The sequence below is a fragment of the Amblyomma americanum genome, chromosome 3, assembly GCF_052857255.1.
Source record: "Amblyomma americanum isolate KBUSLIRL-KWMA chromosome 3, ASM5285725v1, whole genome shotgun sequence".
NCBI classification, from domain to species: domain Eukaryota; kingdom Metazoa; phylum Arthropoda; class Arachnida; order Ixodida; family Ixodidae; genus Amblyomma; species Amblyomma americanum.
In genome coordinates, this window is record NC_135499.1 from 223,460,750 (window position 1) to 223,476,164 (window position 15,415).

At 50.0% G+C, this 15,415-nt stretch overlaps 1 protein-coding gene across 4 annotated transcripts in view; it reads left to right on the forward strand.

The window, feature by feature from the left end:
• The first annotated feature begins 3,875 nt into the window (after positions 1-3,875).
• LOC144126206 (retinol dehydrogenase 11-like) overlaps positions 3,876-15,415 on the forward strand; it is a 43,320-nt gene continuing 31,780 nt past the window's right edge. For 2 of the 4 annotated variants that reach the window (XM_077660217.1, XM_077660219.1), the window contains exon 1: positions 6,073-6,254. The gene's annotated coding sequence lies outside the window, so the exon portion shown is untranslated. Of the gene's footprint in view, positions 4,217-4,333; positions 4,666-6,072; positions 6,255-15,415 lie in introns of those variants that run through there. The other 2 variants (XM_077660215.1, XM_077660216.1) reach the window with 2 other exon arrangements.

Below are 15,415 nucleotides of genomic sequence, written 5' to 3' on the forward strand. Positions count from 1 at the left end.
CACCTGTGGCGCTATCTGATCTCAAACGGAAGAACTGCGCGCTGTAAACGGTCTATAGCTTTGGTTTAGCCATAGAGCCCTGTATTCTACAGAGGAATCTGCAGCGTGAGCCGTAAGACCTTAATAAATGAGCGATTCAATTTATTTGAACTTCATTAATCGGATTTAATTGCTTTCCATTTAAGATGGCGGCCACCTGCTATCGCTGGCAGGTGGCAAAGGGAAGAGAAGAAAGTGCTCCTCTCCACGTTTAAGAGAGAGGATGGAGTGGTCAAGCACGAGAAGGAAGACAGAGAGAGTCCCAAAGGGCCAACATACGTCGGGACCAGTATCCCCCCCTCATAGCGACAACCACCACCACAGAGAGGGTGGGAGACCAGACGGGTGGCCAGATCAGATTTCGCTGATTCGCATGAGCACGCCCAGACTTTCTCTCACGGCAGATGGTGTAAAAACCAACTCCAAATGGAGGGCTAAATGGCTAAACCAAAGCTATAACAACTCAGGCTGGTTAATGCGCTAAGCCGATAAGCTTAGCTCTACATTTTTTTTTCGGCAATAAACCTCGCGAATTGTAAAAAAAAAACGTGACTACGCTGTTGCTACTGTAACGCTCCAAGTCGTGCTTTGAACGAACGAAGCTTGCTCGATGAGCGCTCCCCTGTGAGCGGCCGCTGATCGCTTCGAAGGGCTGCACATTGAAACACACAAAAACACATCTGATAATACCTGTTTCATATTAATAAAAATATGGATGAGCCCTTGAGAACCACAAGTGCCTTTAGTCGAAAATCCGTACAAATGTGGCCGCGAGCAGCAATGGAAAAACTGACCGGACGTTTACACATGTGGAAATGTGAATACCAGCGGCAGCTGAAGTACTGCGAAATGTTGGTGGTGGAAGGAAAGAGGGGGGCACCTCGTGACATCACGAGTGACGTCATTGTTTTTCGAACAATCAGTGACTGATATTCTGGCCAACCAGCACAGCCCGTTTTCATGACGTCGTACTTAACGCCGCTGCATTCTGACCAATCAGCATGACGCATTGCGCCTAGCTGTGTTACAACGACAACAAAGCCGTATTACGGCAACATCTCCTTAACAACTGTCACTGTAAAACATACGTGCATTGTTCACTTCTTGTGCTGCATATGCAAACCTGACCTTGTGTTTGCAGATGTGAAGATCAGTTCCATGCAAGCATAAATGCGTCCGTGTACTTTGCCGGTAAATATATTCATCATAGATATTGTGAGCGAAAATAAAAATGCGGCAAAATGTCTAGATTTCTTGTTCATGTGTTTTTTTTTGTCTACCAAAAACACCGATTTTCATGGAGCGCAGATTTACGATGCTAAATGAGGGTCGTCCCTTCCTGTATCAAAATGACAAAAATGTAGCCTTTGCGCTAGTACACAAGATACCGATGAAACCGCAATTTAATGGGACAGCTGCCGCAAATCAAGTAGTACCTACTTAACTTAGCTAATTTAACGACTTGCGCATGTCCCGAGGCTGACAAGACTTTATTGAGCGTAAGCGCAGGGGATTGAGGCAAGTTAGCTAGCGTGCCGTAGGCCGTGGAGACCTTGGGCGACGCCGGCCTATTCGGCAGCCTTGGACTCAATGTAGGAGTCATCGTTCGACCTTAGCTTAGTCAAAGCTTATTTTCGCAAGTACTCAATATATGCCGCGCCTTTCTTTTTCTTTTATTCGAACCACAGCTCCATTCGACACCTCTCGCTGCTGTTGTTGTTGAGACTGAACGAATAATGAAAAGGAGAGTGCACGTTCCTGTCCACTGGCTTGAGCTAAACGACAATCACTGCAAAATATATAGGCTATACGGCGAAATTAGTTGAAGTGTTATCGGTGACCCTGGGGTTCTGCAATCCAGCATTCGCGGGCAAGCATTTTTAACATTGGAATATTTTAACGTACTGTTATGGAAATATAGAAGGCAATGATTAATTGTTTCGATGAATAGCGAAATATTTGTTTTCCGCTTTCCGTTGTTCCATTGCTCACATCAAGTAGTTAAGAATATCTTAGAAAACCAATGGCCAACGTTTTTGACGATAGCAAAAACGTTAATAGCAAAAAAAAAAACATGCAAGCCCAACGAGGGGAGATGTGCGGATATAATGATTGTTGTAGTGAAATCTTACAATATATGCGTTCAAAAAATGCTTTCATAAATTCTTTTCCGTTGAAAAATGCTTTTATGCAGAATTGCTGGGTACGAGATGGCCAGGAACTGATGTCACCCGGCAACCTCCAAGGCTCTTGTCTCGACGCGGAGTTGCATACCCTGGGCGGAGCTGAGCAGTGCCGCCTCCCACTCATCGGAATTAGACAGCTGCAGCGCCCTAGGGGACACATCTGCGGGATACGAAGGAATAATTTGAGATGGCTAGCTTCCGTCACCACCCGACTGATATGATCCCTCTCTCCCCAGTAGCCACTCCCCCCCTACCACAAAACATGCACCCTCTCCACCCAATCCCCGAATGCTCCCAGTGACACGGGGATATAGTTACACGGCAGCACATGCTACAGCGGCGGCCGATCACGGCGACTTTCCCCTTGCGGCCTCCTCCACTCACGAGGGGAACACAGTTGAAGCTGAGGAAGCCGCCATTGAATTTGCCATTCCTTCCGCCATCCGTAATTTCGCGATCGGCAGAGTCCATCCCATCACCTCTCTCTATCTCTCCTCCGTCCCGTTACACTAGATCCCCGCCCAATAACGCTGGTATGAGTTCTCGCGCCCTCTGCACACCCGGGCAATGAGGCCGCCCACAACTTTGCCCGAGGTTTCGTCAACCGAGCTGCGGACGAGCGACCCATACGACCGGTCTGCTAGGGGGCATATGGTTACATATTACAAGATCATCTCCGCTATAGGAACACCCGCCTCAAACACCCCGCGCCACACAAATCCCTCGCCACAAGTCGCCTGGCGACTACTCCAAACCCACAGTTGCCCATACCCCTCTCTCCTCTAGCCCCACTCAGTACTCTCCGTCGTGCCGATTATTGCACTACCCGTCGGCCACACTATCCCACATTCTTCACTCGTGCAGACAGAGGAGAGATGTGAAAACAAAGATTGAAAGGAGAGACACGCGTTGATCAGCGCGACCACCGAGGCGACGACGACGGCTTCACAAACAGACCCCCCTGCGGCAATTAGCCCTCGCCGCAACTGACGAGAGCCTCTACATCCCAGCTCCGGAGGGCCAGGAAACCACCCCCGATAATATCGCCCGCGAATCGGTCATGACTGTGATGCCTAATTAAACCTTGTTGCTCTAAGCTAGTTAACCCCTTCATTGAAATGATCGCGGTACACAAGACGAACATACTAGAAATCGCCTTGTCCGTTGTTCTTTTAATGCGTTTGTTTCGAACAGCGCTTATGCTCGAGGCTTTACCTGTTCCTATCATTCTTTGATTCTACGGCTCCTCTGACGAAGACGTTCCGCCCGCACGGTTTCAGCATCCGACACTTCTCTCTCAGCAGACACGCACTTTCGGCTTGGCTTACAACTCCTGTCTTTTGGCGCCCGCACGATGCCAGCTACTCAAGGCGCGTTCCACGAGAAACGGTGTCACGGACGCCTGGGAACCGAGCAAACGCTCTTTTCCACTCGGCGTAGCGAAAAAGAGGCCCGGAGAACAAACAATACGCCTTCTGTAAATACGACGCAGTAACTGGCTAACCAAGAGCGCAGTCGAGCAAGGAGTCTCCGTGTGCCGCGTTACGAAGAGAGCGAAAGCAGCGAAAGTCCAGCTGTGCCCCCCCCCAATAGTGCGAAGGCGCGCCTCCCAAGGGCTCTCCGCCGCATTTCCCCCCTCGAAAGATCAACCTAGTTTCCCCCGAGGAAAGCCCGCACCGAATGGTGCCGTTCGCGGCTTGTTTCTTGCTGTCCGTAATGTGCATTTCTCGCTGGTGACGTCGCTGTCACGTGGTTAGGAGGCCAGTGAACGCTGGGGATGCATGAACCTGGCCCAGTCAGGCGGCCAGCGAAACACGCACAAACACGGAAGAAGAGCGCGGCGGGCGCATCTCCTTCCCTACTGCGGCACTCCCTCGCCCAGCTGCGCCCGTTCGGCCCGCCGAGTTCGACCGCCGGACGCAGCGCACCTTAACGGCGCTTCAAGGTCATCGCGCGGACCGACATCGAGACAGTGTGTCACTGGAAAACACGTAAGCCGAGAACGCTATCGACGCGCATTTTGCTCTGCCGTCATCGCGATGTCCTTTTTGCGGGGTGTCTGACGCTCGCCGACTGGAACCTTCACTTGCTTGCCTCGAGGACGGCCGTCGAGGCTGCACCTAGCGGCGTTCAACTCGGGTGACCTCAACGAAGAGGCAGTTAGTAACTGTGCGACGCGAAACGCGGGTCATGTGTACGCACCATGCTCGTGCAGCTGAAGGGGCTTGGACACGCGAGTGGGCCCTACACACCTTAAGCTTTTTCCGAGCGGCCCCGTGCAAAACAAGCGCAGAGGTCAGAGTGCATTGACCCCTACAGAGCGAGGATTTAGTGTCTATAGAACGACGGCTGTCAACTGAACTTTCTCTGGAGTAAGCGTCCTCGCTGTTACCGCCGCAGGCTGTCGTCGTACAAGGTCCAACCGCAGTCGGACAACAAGGTAGGCGGCGACGTTAAGGGCTATTTGCGATCGAATGTACCGTCCATGCATGCGAGCTGTCAGAAGTGTGGGTGGGGGGCAGTGATGGAGGCTTTGCCGCTGTCGGTGTCACCTTTGTGATCAGGATAAGAGCGAGACATGGGTGAGCATTCGTTTCAATCATTTCTTCGCCTGCAGAAAGTTTAGCTTCAAAGTGCGCGAACAGCGCAGCCAAAACTTTTCCCGAGAAGAGCCGGCCCTGTGAGATGGATCAGAGCTCAGGTGATTGCTTTTTATATTATTTATTGAAATGTCGACGTCATAATTCATTCTAAAGCTCCACTGTAATGTTCTTGAGCTCCAAAACTTGTCACCCGTATAGAACGTTTTTCTAGGCGAAGCGTATATACACATCACCAGGGCTCATGGGCGAGCCTAACCTGAAGCCGAGCCTATCCGAAACGTAATGAAATGTTTCGTCATTACGGCATTCAGCAGAAAGAAAAAAAAAACCTTCGCTGCTTAGATCAGAAATTTCCAGCGATGTGGTTTTGCTGCGTGCTCTGCTCTGCTGCTTTCTATATTTGCTTACATAGTATAAAGCAACTGCAGTAAACAAAGGTGCAATGTGCTGTGCTAACTACGTATAGTAAATACAGGCGATATTAATGCAGTGGTTTTAGAGGTCCTGTTCAGGAGAAAAGCCGGCGTCCTACTGTCCGTGTCACGAAACAGCATGGGGCAACGTGACCACCGAGTTGCGGGCAACTGGATCATGGCAGCTAGCAACCAAATTAATTAAAATAAACTAAGTGCAATTGCCACTTGCCCACCGTGGCACTGCGCATCCCCTCATTGGTCGAGATATATAGACAGCGTTCCAAAAGCTGTCCTCGCAAAACTGAGCTTTACGGGAACGCGAGAAGAGCAGCCCGGGTCTCACAAGTCCCACCGGTGGCCACCTGCCGGAGCAGTGGCGCATTCCTTAACCTTAAGCGCTGCACCGCTTCTCCAGTTGAGGTATGAGGGCTCCTCGAAGTCTGTGTGTCTATCCCTTCTGGTCCGTTTTATTTTTAACTTCTGTCTTTCCTTCGTTGCCTTTGGCGGCGACGACTTTCAGGCTTTTGAGCGTGACGGCTGGCGAGAGCTTTTTCATCGGCCATAGCACTGGTAGAAGCACGGATGGCGCGCGTGGCACAACCACCTGCTTCTGTTAGCTCCAATTTGAATAGAACGAGTTAAGAGCCTGGCCTTGCGCCAACTATGGCTCCACCATCTGCATCTCCTGTCTTTTATACCTTAAGTGGCGCGTCTGGTTTGGTGTCAGGCCGCGCGAAGGTATTAGCGTCCCGCCATGTCTGCTTCTCCTCAGTTCTATTTGTAGGCCTCGCGATTGCTCTGGCGTCGCGCCAGCCACGTCGTTTGATCACACTGAAGCTCGGCTCAAGCGAGGGGTTCTATAAAACAACTTTCGCCGCAAGAACTTGGCCATCCCAGACTTCCAAGCGGTAATAGAACCAACGGTGGTGGTAACAGAGCAGCTTCATTCCCCTACGCCTCAGGCCACTCTACCATAACAACGCAGCCTCTTGCGTCGAGTGCTGTAACGGGTATGTAGCAGTTGCTGTTTACTAGCGTATAAATCGTCTTTGTCGTCATCATCTGTCGACCACTTTTTATTCGCTATATGTTCTACATGTTAGTCCAATATATATGCACAGTGAGTGAACTCTGCGCTTACTGACTGCACGCAAATGCTTTACGCAAATGCTTCTCTAGTGACTCGGCACTTGGAAAGGAGCTGCCGCAAGCCAAAACGCTGCTCTTCTGTGCGTCTTTTGGAGATTATGCACCGCTCGGGCCCCTGGACAGCGGCCGTGTTCGCCCTCCCATGAAATAAGGGACTGATGTTAGTCTGGCGTTGCGCCAACTATGGCGCCACCATCTGCGTCTCCTTTCCTTTATACCTTAAGCGGCGCGACCGGTTTGGTGTCAGGCCGCGCGAAGATTTTAGCGTCGCGCCATGTCCTTAGGGGACTAAGTATGTGCGCCTTTTTCCGTAGTGCCATTGTTACTTTCTGGTATAGCCTAAGCTTGCGAAACTGCATGAAGTGCATTAAACTAAGCCATCAAAGCGTATAGCGTTACGCATTATAAAGAAGGGTAGTGTTAGTCTCAGGATGGCATAAACATATATCTTTCCATAAAAGGTGCAAGTTTGCACCCTCCAAGAGGCAAAGTTACGCTCTGAGGTGAAGCTGCACGGCGAATATGTGCTTAGGCTTTTGTAAAGCCCTTTGTTTCGCGGGTAGAAGCGCTAGCTTTCTGTGCTGTGACGCAGGGAAAAGTTAAGAGCACGTTTACTATATAGCACTCTGCAGAGGGCCGGAACCGCTGATTTTTTGCTGTCAGACATTTTAAGCCATCAGAATCAAATTATATATGATTGACCAATGTATACAGTATGTTTCTGCGAAGCTCGCCAGTAATTCTAAATCTGGTTTGTTGAGACCAGGGAAAGGCGCGGATCAGAGGTTGTGCTAACCCCTTATGCAGCGTCAGCATGGTACTGCCAAGAATAAACTTAAACAAAAGGAGACAATTAACTTCAAGCAACTACTCACTGGTTGAACAAGGGTTGAAACCTGTTTTAAGAGAGTTGTAACTATCTGATCGCAACCAGGCGCTTAGCCGTGATCGTTAAAAAGATAATAAAATTTAGTTAAAGGGGCCATTACATAGTTGTCCGGCAAGTTTACTCAGCGCCGAAGTGTCCACGCCTTGGGTGCATTCTTTATTACAAAATAAGCGACTGAAATTGAGGCCACGAAGCTTCTTCCGCCAAAAGCGAGAGCCACGTTCAAATGCTTCTTGTGACGACATGTGCCGACTCCGGCACCGTCGTCGTCAGCAGTGCCGGCTCTGATAAGCTGCCGACACACTGCGCGTACATGTTCGTGCTGCATGCCATCCGCAAATGCGGTCTTGCGTAAAAGCAATCATGACTCCTAACGACTACTGAGCAGATTCGTCAAAAGTGCGCACAGGCTGTTGTGCAGTGAAGGCCTCGTTCTTGATCCACATCCGCCTTCGCCGCGACCTCCAAGATCAACAACATCGACTGGAGCAGCGCAGCCGAAGCATAGTGAAGGCCACACCGACCCTGACCCTTTGGAATTATTCTGAGCAACCTTCTCCTGGCCGAGATTGCACCTGGCGATCAATACTACTCGGCGATCTCGTATACATTTCACGAGATGCTGTCGGCATATATAAACCCGGCTGGCTTTGGACGCAACGCGATGTTTTCTGCATAGTACAGCTCAATTTGCTGTCGTGTGCAGTGCTGTAGCTCAAGGAAGGCTCACGTTTTATTCGAGCCTCACAATGTTCTATTTTTATATGCGAAGAAATTTGCTAATGTTTCTTATCTTAGGCCTTCGTTTGCCGCGTTCGATTGAATCCTCTTAAGTTTGAACAAGGTATGCAGAGCGAAGCCCAAGATCTGGTGCTAAACAAAGCTCACAACACCTGGAGCTGCTGGCTTCTTGTAAATGCCAGTAGCATCGTATCGCTGACAACAGTGGGAAGAGTTCTTTCCTCTCCTGATCACAATATTTGTCGCGATGAGCAACAGTCCCTATCACGGCAAGATGTTTAACCGCTGTTTACAGGTACTCGGTGGTAGGGAGTTAGACTTTAGCCTAGGTCAGTTCTTTAAGTTTTCTTTCTCTCAAAGCTGTTCCTAGCAGCTAAGATTAAACAATAACGAGCGAGGGGATACGTGTTAACCGACTGCATCCTCTTTTTGCAAAAAGTGCAATGATTTTAATTTATTGATTCAGCAGCATTCAGTACCTGCGTACTGCCGGCTCGCAGGATTTTCATTTAATTTTTCGGTGACAAGAAAAAAAATTGATCTCATTGCAGACATCTCCTGTTCCATTAAAGTCCTTCTCCTCCTCTTCTCCTCCTCGGCACAATATTAACGATGACACGGTATCAGCACGCATCAACGATTATACCCCGTGTATTATGAGTGCGAAGCAGATATATACTTTGCATTTTTCTGCGTAGTTTCTCAGTGCCCGCATGATAAGTTCAGTTTTGTTGCATGCTTAATGTAGAAGTTTGAACGAATTTGGTTCGTTATTTCATAGCTCTCCGATCTGTACGCATGTTTATTCATATGTAGTACATTTCCTAACTGGCCAGATCCAGAACCAAATGCTGCGACACGAAGGCCCGCATGTGTTTCCCGTGAGTCCTTGATTTTATGATGGCGCTACGCTTGCAAATGCCAGGATGATGCAAGTGAGCTTATCTTGGTTTTAATCTTCAGCCGCAGTGTTTGACGGCCCCCGGAGGAAGCGAATACGTGTAGCGACGAGGCTGATCGACAAGAGAGCTTTCGCTGCCTCTCTCATGCCGTGAGAGTGACACTTCTGCTGTCTGGATGTTAATTTGATGTTTTAATCATCAACTCGAGGTGGTAGACACTTGTCAGTCAAGAACGCTGCCCGCCCTCACGCTCTTCGCTGCTCGTAGCAGTAGAGACAAGCATGAGATATGTCTCGCAACCTGAGCGCCCGACCACTTGACTCTCTTTTATAATACATGGACAATGTAAATATCTGATCAATAACATGACATGGGACAATGATTCGTGATTCTATGACGGGGTCAAGGTGAACTGTGCGTTTATACTTATTTATAAAGATTCAGCTTGCATACTATGCTGGAGACAAGCGCCCTCCGTCCGTATTGTGTCCGGCCGAACACTGCACAATATTGGCTTGCATACAACGCGGCGTGCGTCTTAATCAGTTTGTGACGTTGGCGATCACAGCAGTTCCCAGACCAGCAAGCTGCTTAAGAAAAAAACTAAAAAATCTATCTTCGATGTATCTGCTGCACCGATCGAGCTGAAACTTTGATGTAATGTCGCTGGGTGCATGAGGAATAGGGTGCAATAAACAGTTTAATTAAAAGGTTGAGGGTCACGGCCCTTTAAGCAGTAAAATAGCGAAAACAGTTCACCTTTTCAGTGGGTCTACCTCCATTTGAGTCCGCCTCCATTGGTGCTTCTCTGTAAATAAACTTGCCTCAAAATCTTTTTTTTTTTCCAAAACTACTCACGGCCTTCGTTGGAACACCCAGTATTATATGGGCGGTGTTAACTCTCGCAGCATGGTTACTGCGTCAATTGCTCCTGCAGGGCCTTGTAGGTGGCATATCTCCTGTGCCAGTGTCTCAGGAAGGCAGTCTCCTCGAAAACATTAAGGCGTATGCGTGTTACGGTGCGTGTGTTTTCTGCTGCCTCAAACGGTCATTTTCTTCACCTGCATGCTTTCTGGAGCAGAAAATGCGTCCATCGTGCTGGAACCCTTACTTGCAGTTTTTCATTTGCACGTTGTAGCTTCAAGCTCCTTGATTGCATCGGCTGACTTATTGATCTTTCAGCTCTCGTCAGGCACGGCAGTCTCTGCTGCCGTGTCCTCCGGGGACAGCGTGACGTGTCCTCTATAGAGAACGTCCCTCGAGGACCACCGTGCTTATGCAGTAAAGGCTGAAGGGGATTTTCTCCATCGCAGCACGTCATAACAAAAATTCACTTGTTCACATGCTGCCCAGCGGAGACCCGGCTGGGTCTGCCACATGTGGCCATGGAGCTGTCACTTTCATTTCACCGCCAAAACCATAGAACTTAGGCAAAAGTCACCGGCACATTATTGCGTTGTAAAACTTCCGATCACCGTCAGCGCGGAAGACGTGTGTTTATGGTTGCGCTTCGGGCTGCCCTTCGCGTGGAGTCAATATGGCCGCCCGAAGAAAATAAAAAATTGTCTTCAGCCCAAATTTAATCTATCGTCGTTCTTGTCAGTGGTGTCAAAACAAAAATTGGAAGATCCGCCTTAAGGGTATAACGCGATAGCGTAATAGGTAAATTTTCTACTTTACATTTACATTAATTCTCTGGTTTACAATCACGTGTAATCGTCAAGCGCAACCGCAATTTTATTTAACTGCGTCGCGGAGCAGGAGTCAGGAAAGCCCGAAGGCGGGAATGCATTTCGAACTTGGCGGTGCATGCGCCTTGAAAAACAACAATTGCAGCGAAGTCGTTTCCGCGCAGAAGACAGTAGGAGCTTCCTCCCCTGGCTCACAGCGGTTCTCTCTTTGTCGGACTGCTAAGGGCTTGAATTGGTGTTGTGTCGACTGGGCTCGGCAGGCGACAGTGATCGGCCTTGGCTGTCACCCAGGATTGAGTGCTACAGCCCGGGTATGTCAGAAGCGTTTGCAGTCGTAATGCGAGGCTGTCTTCGGCGACTGCTGTCACCCACGCAGTAGCGACGAAGAGATATGTCCCGGTACGGCCGCAAGCGCCGCTACACCCTCCGCCACGGCGCCCACCGCCTCGCATGACCACGTGGCGGCGTCGAAGTGAAAGATGGCTCTGGCGGATCGGGGCAGGGATTCTAATTCATGGCCCCTCTCCTCATGGGTCGGGAGCTGCCGGTGCCTGCGGTGATTTTTATGCGTTGCATATTGCAATCACTCAGTTCAGCCCTTGGGCGCGGCCGGGCAGCCACCAAACCACGTGACGTGACGTCACGACAGCCGGAGGAAAAGCTGGGCCCCAACTCGCGCGGTCGCGCGCGGCCGCAGCCACCACTTGACTCCCGCTCCTCCCGCTAGGGGCGCTGCGCCGGCGCGTGACGTCACGGAGGAAAAGCTGGGCCCCAACTCGCGCGGTCGCGCGCGGCCGCAGCCACCACCTGACTCCCTCTCCTCCCGCTAGGGGCGCTGCGCCGGCGCGTGACGTCACGGAGGAAAAGCTGGGCCCCAACTGGCGCGGTCGCGCGCGGCCGCAGCCACCACCTGACTCCCGCTCCTCCCTCTAGGGGCGCTGCGCTATGATTGACGTCACGGCATATGTATAAAAGAGCTGCGCTCCTTCGCCGGGACAGTCTTATACCCCGGACACACGGGCACTCTAAAGGCACGTTGAACTAATGCTCCTTTACGCTCCCAAAGGAGCACTACTTCAAGGGAGTTCGTCCGTGCTACACGGTCGCGGAACGACCTTCGCAAGAAGTTTTTAGCGCCCTCATCGGCGAAAAGCGTTATTTAAATTGCAAACCTCACTGCACATGTAAATACATAAATGTCACATTTTTTAGTTAATTAGTTTTATAACCGTATTATGTTAAAGCAACGCAATGTTAACTGCAATAATGACATGATTTTCCAAATACAGATCATAACATCACAGTGCTGGCCACACTGAGCCCAACTCGCTCGTATATCTGGAACGAGAGTATGGCGTGGTGAGACTGCCACAAAACAAATGATCTTATATTTTAAAACACCACTAATCTTATGAAGTGAATTTATAAAACGAAAATTGAACGTTTCTTTTCTCAATTTATTTATGCTGTTAACTCGCTGGGAGAGAGTACTCCCTTGAAGGCTCAAAGGACGAACTCGAGCTGCCTTGTTTCGAAGCTTCTTTGAGCTAGGTGCCCTTTGACGCGTCCGTGTGGCAGCGCGCGTTCGTCCTTAGAGTAATGGAGCATTAGTTCAAAGTACCTTTACAGTGGCCGTGTGACAGGGGTATTATACCCCTGTCACACGGGCATTTCGAGGGCCCTCGAACCGATAGTCTATCGACTCAAAGACGATCGAGCGCTGCTACACGGGCAGTTTCAGTGGCGATCGAGTCAATAGCCTATCGAGTCAACGGAGCAGCACGGAACTCCATCGAGATATGCAACGCATTCTTGGCTTAACCAAGCTAAGCCTGGCCATTTTTTCTCCGTCTTTCATGATGCGAGCTGTCACCCAGCGCATATGCTAAATGAGTGCGAACGCACGAAGGTGTTGGCGCGCATTGGCGGTTCTTGATCCTGCAATGAATCGCCTCGATGTTCGCTGTCATGGCTGCGACCGCTGAATGCAGGTGACACACAGCTGCTCACAGCTCCCTGAATAATGAGAATAAAATTCTAAAACTTATTTTCAACAGTTTGGCAAGAGAGCAACTGTTCCCGACCGGCAGTGAGGTACTGGAATGCTTAAGAGAATACCTCTGTCTGGGGCAGGTAGTGACTGCAGATCCAGACCATGAAAATGAACTAGCGAGAAAGAATGGTATGGCGTGTATTCGACAGCTACTCTCAGATTATGAATCGCCGCTTTCCAGTATTCCTTCAGTAGGAAGGTATACAATATTTATGTACTGCCAGTGCCCAACTATGGGGTAGAAACATGGAGGTTAACGGATGGGATTGAAATGGAATAGTGGGATACCGAGCGAGCTGCGGGTAAAAGAATAGGGGAAACGACAAGACACACAAGGAGAGCATTCAGACTGGACCAAGGAAGTGATCAAGCTTCATAGCTCATATCAAGACGGAAACAAAATCGCATGGCGGTTGCGAGTCTGTAACGCGAATACTTGAGCTTTGGCTGTGATGTGACAGCAAAAAAAAATTCACAGACATATTGTTTTTTTCCTCTCAAAATCAGATAGCTGGAGGTGTATTAGATACCCTCCTCCCCACTTCCCACTAGACCACTTACAAATCACGCTTTGGCGACAACTTCAAACGAACTCATTCCCATGCCCTCAGTTTGCCCACTTGTTCCGCCCCACCTTTTTCCCTTCGTAATGTACTACTTTCGGAGCCAGCTCCCCCACACTCTATCACTACATCTGGGAATACCCACATCCCATCTGTGTCCCGCCCATTCACTCACTCACCCCAACCTCCTGGGAGACAGCCCTCCTGGCCACAGTAGCCGGTGAACAGCTCAAGCTGATTGACCGGGCTAGGCAGGTGGGGAAGGCCATATGGCTTTTGGACTGAGGATGCCTCTTGGGAAGGCTTTCATCTTTGCTGTTAAATGAAATTTATTCTTTCTCTCCCTATCTTGGCCAGGATTGCAGTAATACCCTGCGACACCTACGACAATCTCAGACATCGCCGAAATAGTTGCGAGCGGCTACAATCATTCCAGGTAAATCTGGTCGCCTCTCACCTGACAAACAAAACGATGAGACCGCGGCTTTTAACAAATAAAGTTAAACAAACAAACATTACAAAGCTCTGCGGCAGCAGGGCTAAATAAAGATGAGCAGAAGCGGGATCTGCCCTTCGAGGCTGAGAGTGCAGTGCATTCGTGCACATCGTGTACAAGTCTCCATAGCGTACACTGTGCAAGGCTATATAACTAGGTGCGCTGAGTACTTCGCCACATCGTTCCAACTTATTCCCAGCGTGTCCGCGCCTGTTCTAAAGTCAGAGAAAATTCTGTTTCGTAGAGGCGCCTCGGTACATTTCGAAGTCGCGTTTCATTCTAAAAGTCCTTGCAGAATGGGAGAACACACTGCTGGCGTGTACACGAGAACGCGATGAGACCCCAACCTGTTGTGCTCTTGCGTCCACGTCCGCCGTGCATTCTGAAGGTTCGCAACGTATTCGTTCAACGTATTCAGCCTGCATCCGTCCGTTCTTGCGCTAAGTCGGATGTTTACAGTGCGCGCTGCCGGTTGTACCAGGGGAAAATCCGCGACCAGGAAACGTACTACAAGGGCAGAAGGGGCATCAAGCCCCTCTGCAGAAATGAGACAAACCACGGCGTGGAGCGAGCGAAGAACACAGCTTGCGACGGTTCCGCTTTCACCCGTTTCGGAAAGACTCATCGAAGGACGGTTTCGTGCAAAAACACTGCAGCTGTAATTGTCTTTCCAAGGAAACGCACGTGGACAACCCCTACCGAGAGTATATAGCCAAATCCTCGGGGTTTCCTTGTCAGCGGCTCGTCTAACAATGGAGATATTCGCAGTCCGTGCTGATAGCCGGGCTCATCAACGAGAGAGAGAAATATCGACGTGAGAGAAGCCTGGATCCAGCACTAATCTGCCATGCACTGAAGTCTACACTACACGACATGTGACTGTGCGCAGTGAGTATCGAGCAAGGATACCCTGCTCGGAAGGAGCGAGTCGCACCAGCCTTGCGCGGTGCACACGCGAAGACACCGTATGGTGCGGCAGAAGGTCGCCTCGCCGGTCGTCAGGGTCCTGACAATGGCCAGCCCGCTTCTCCGCCCGATGGCGCGTGAAGGCGCGCTTGCTGATCGTGTCGCAGCTCTCCCCCTGTGTGCCGCCGCGCGTGGCCTTTTCCCCAGTTATTCTTTTTGTTCTTCAGTCTGATTGAACATTACGTTCCTCTGCCGCTCTCTTCAAAACCATATCCTGCGCTATTTTGATGCACAAGGATGCCCTTTTGAAGCGCTCCATAGCGCCGACTCGTATGGAATAATGGGAATACGGAGCCCATTAGATATGGAAAAATATGTCATTCGTATGCCATATGCTTTCCATATGGTTTCCATACCTCTTTCGTATAGTTTCCACATTATTTCTATGCGATAGGTGTGACGTCACATAGAGTCCGCATGAATTTCCGATTTTCCGTATGCGCTACTGTATATGCTCTATAGGATATCCATATGGATCATACAGGATGCATGTGAAATCATGGTTCCACCAGGGCGCGCCCTGTTTGGACAATCACGGGGCGGACAAGACGAGTCCACTGGTCGCCCCAAGGGGTTGAAGGTCCCTTCTAGTGCAGGCTATAGTGGACGGGAACGGCACCATAATTCCGTTAAATTGAGTGTGGCTGAGAGCGACGGTGATTCTGATCTTTGATGACCTCAGAGCACGCTTGCTGCTGTTGCCAACACCGAGTTTTTTCTG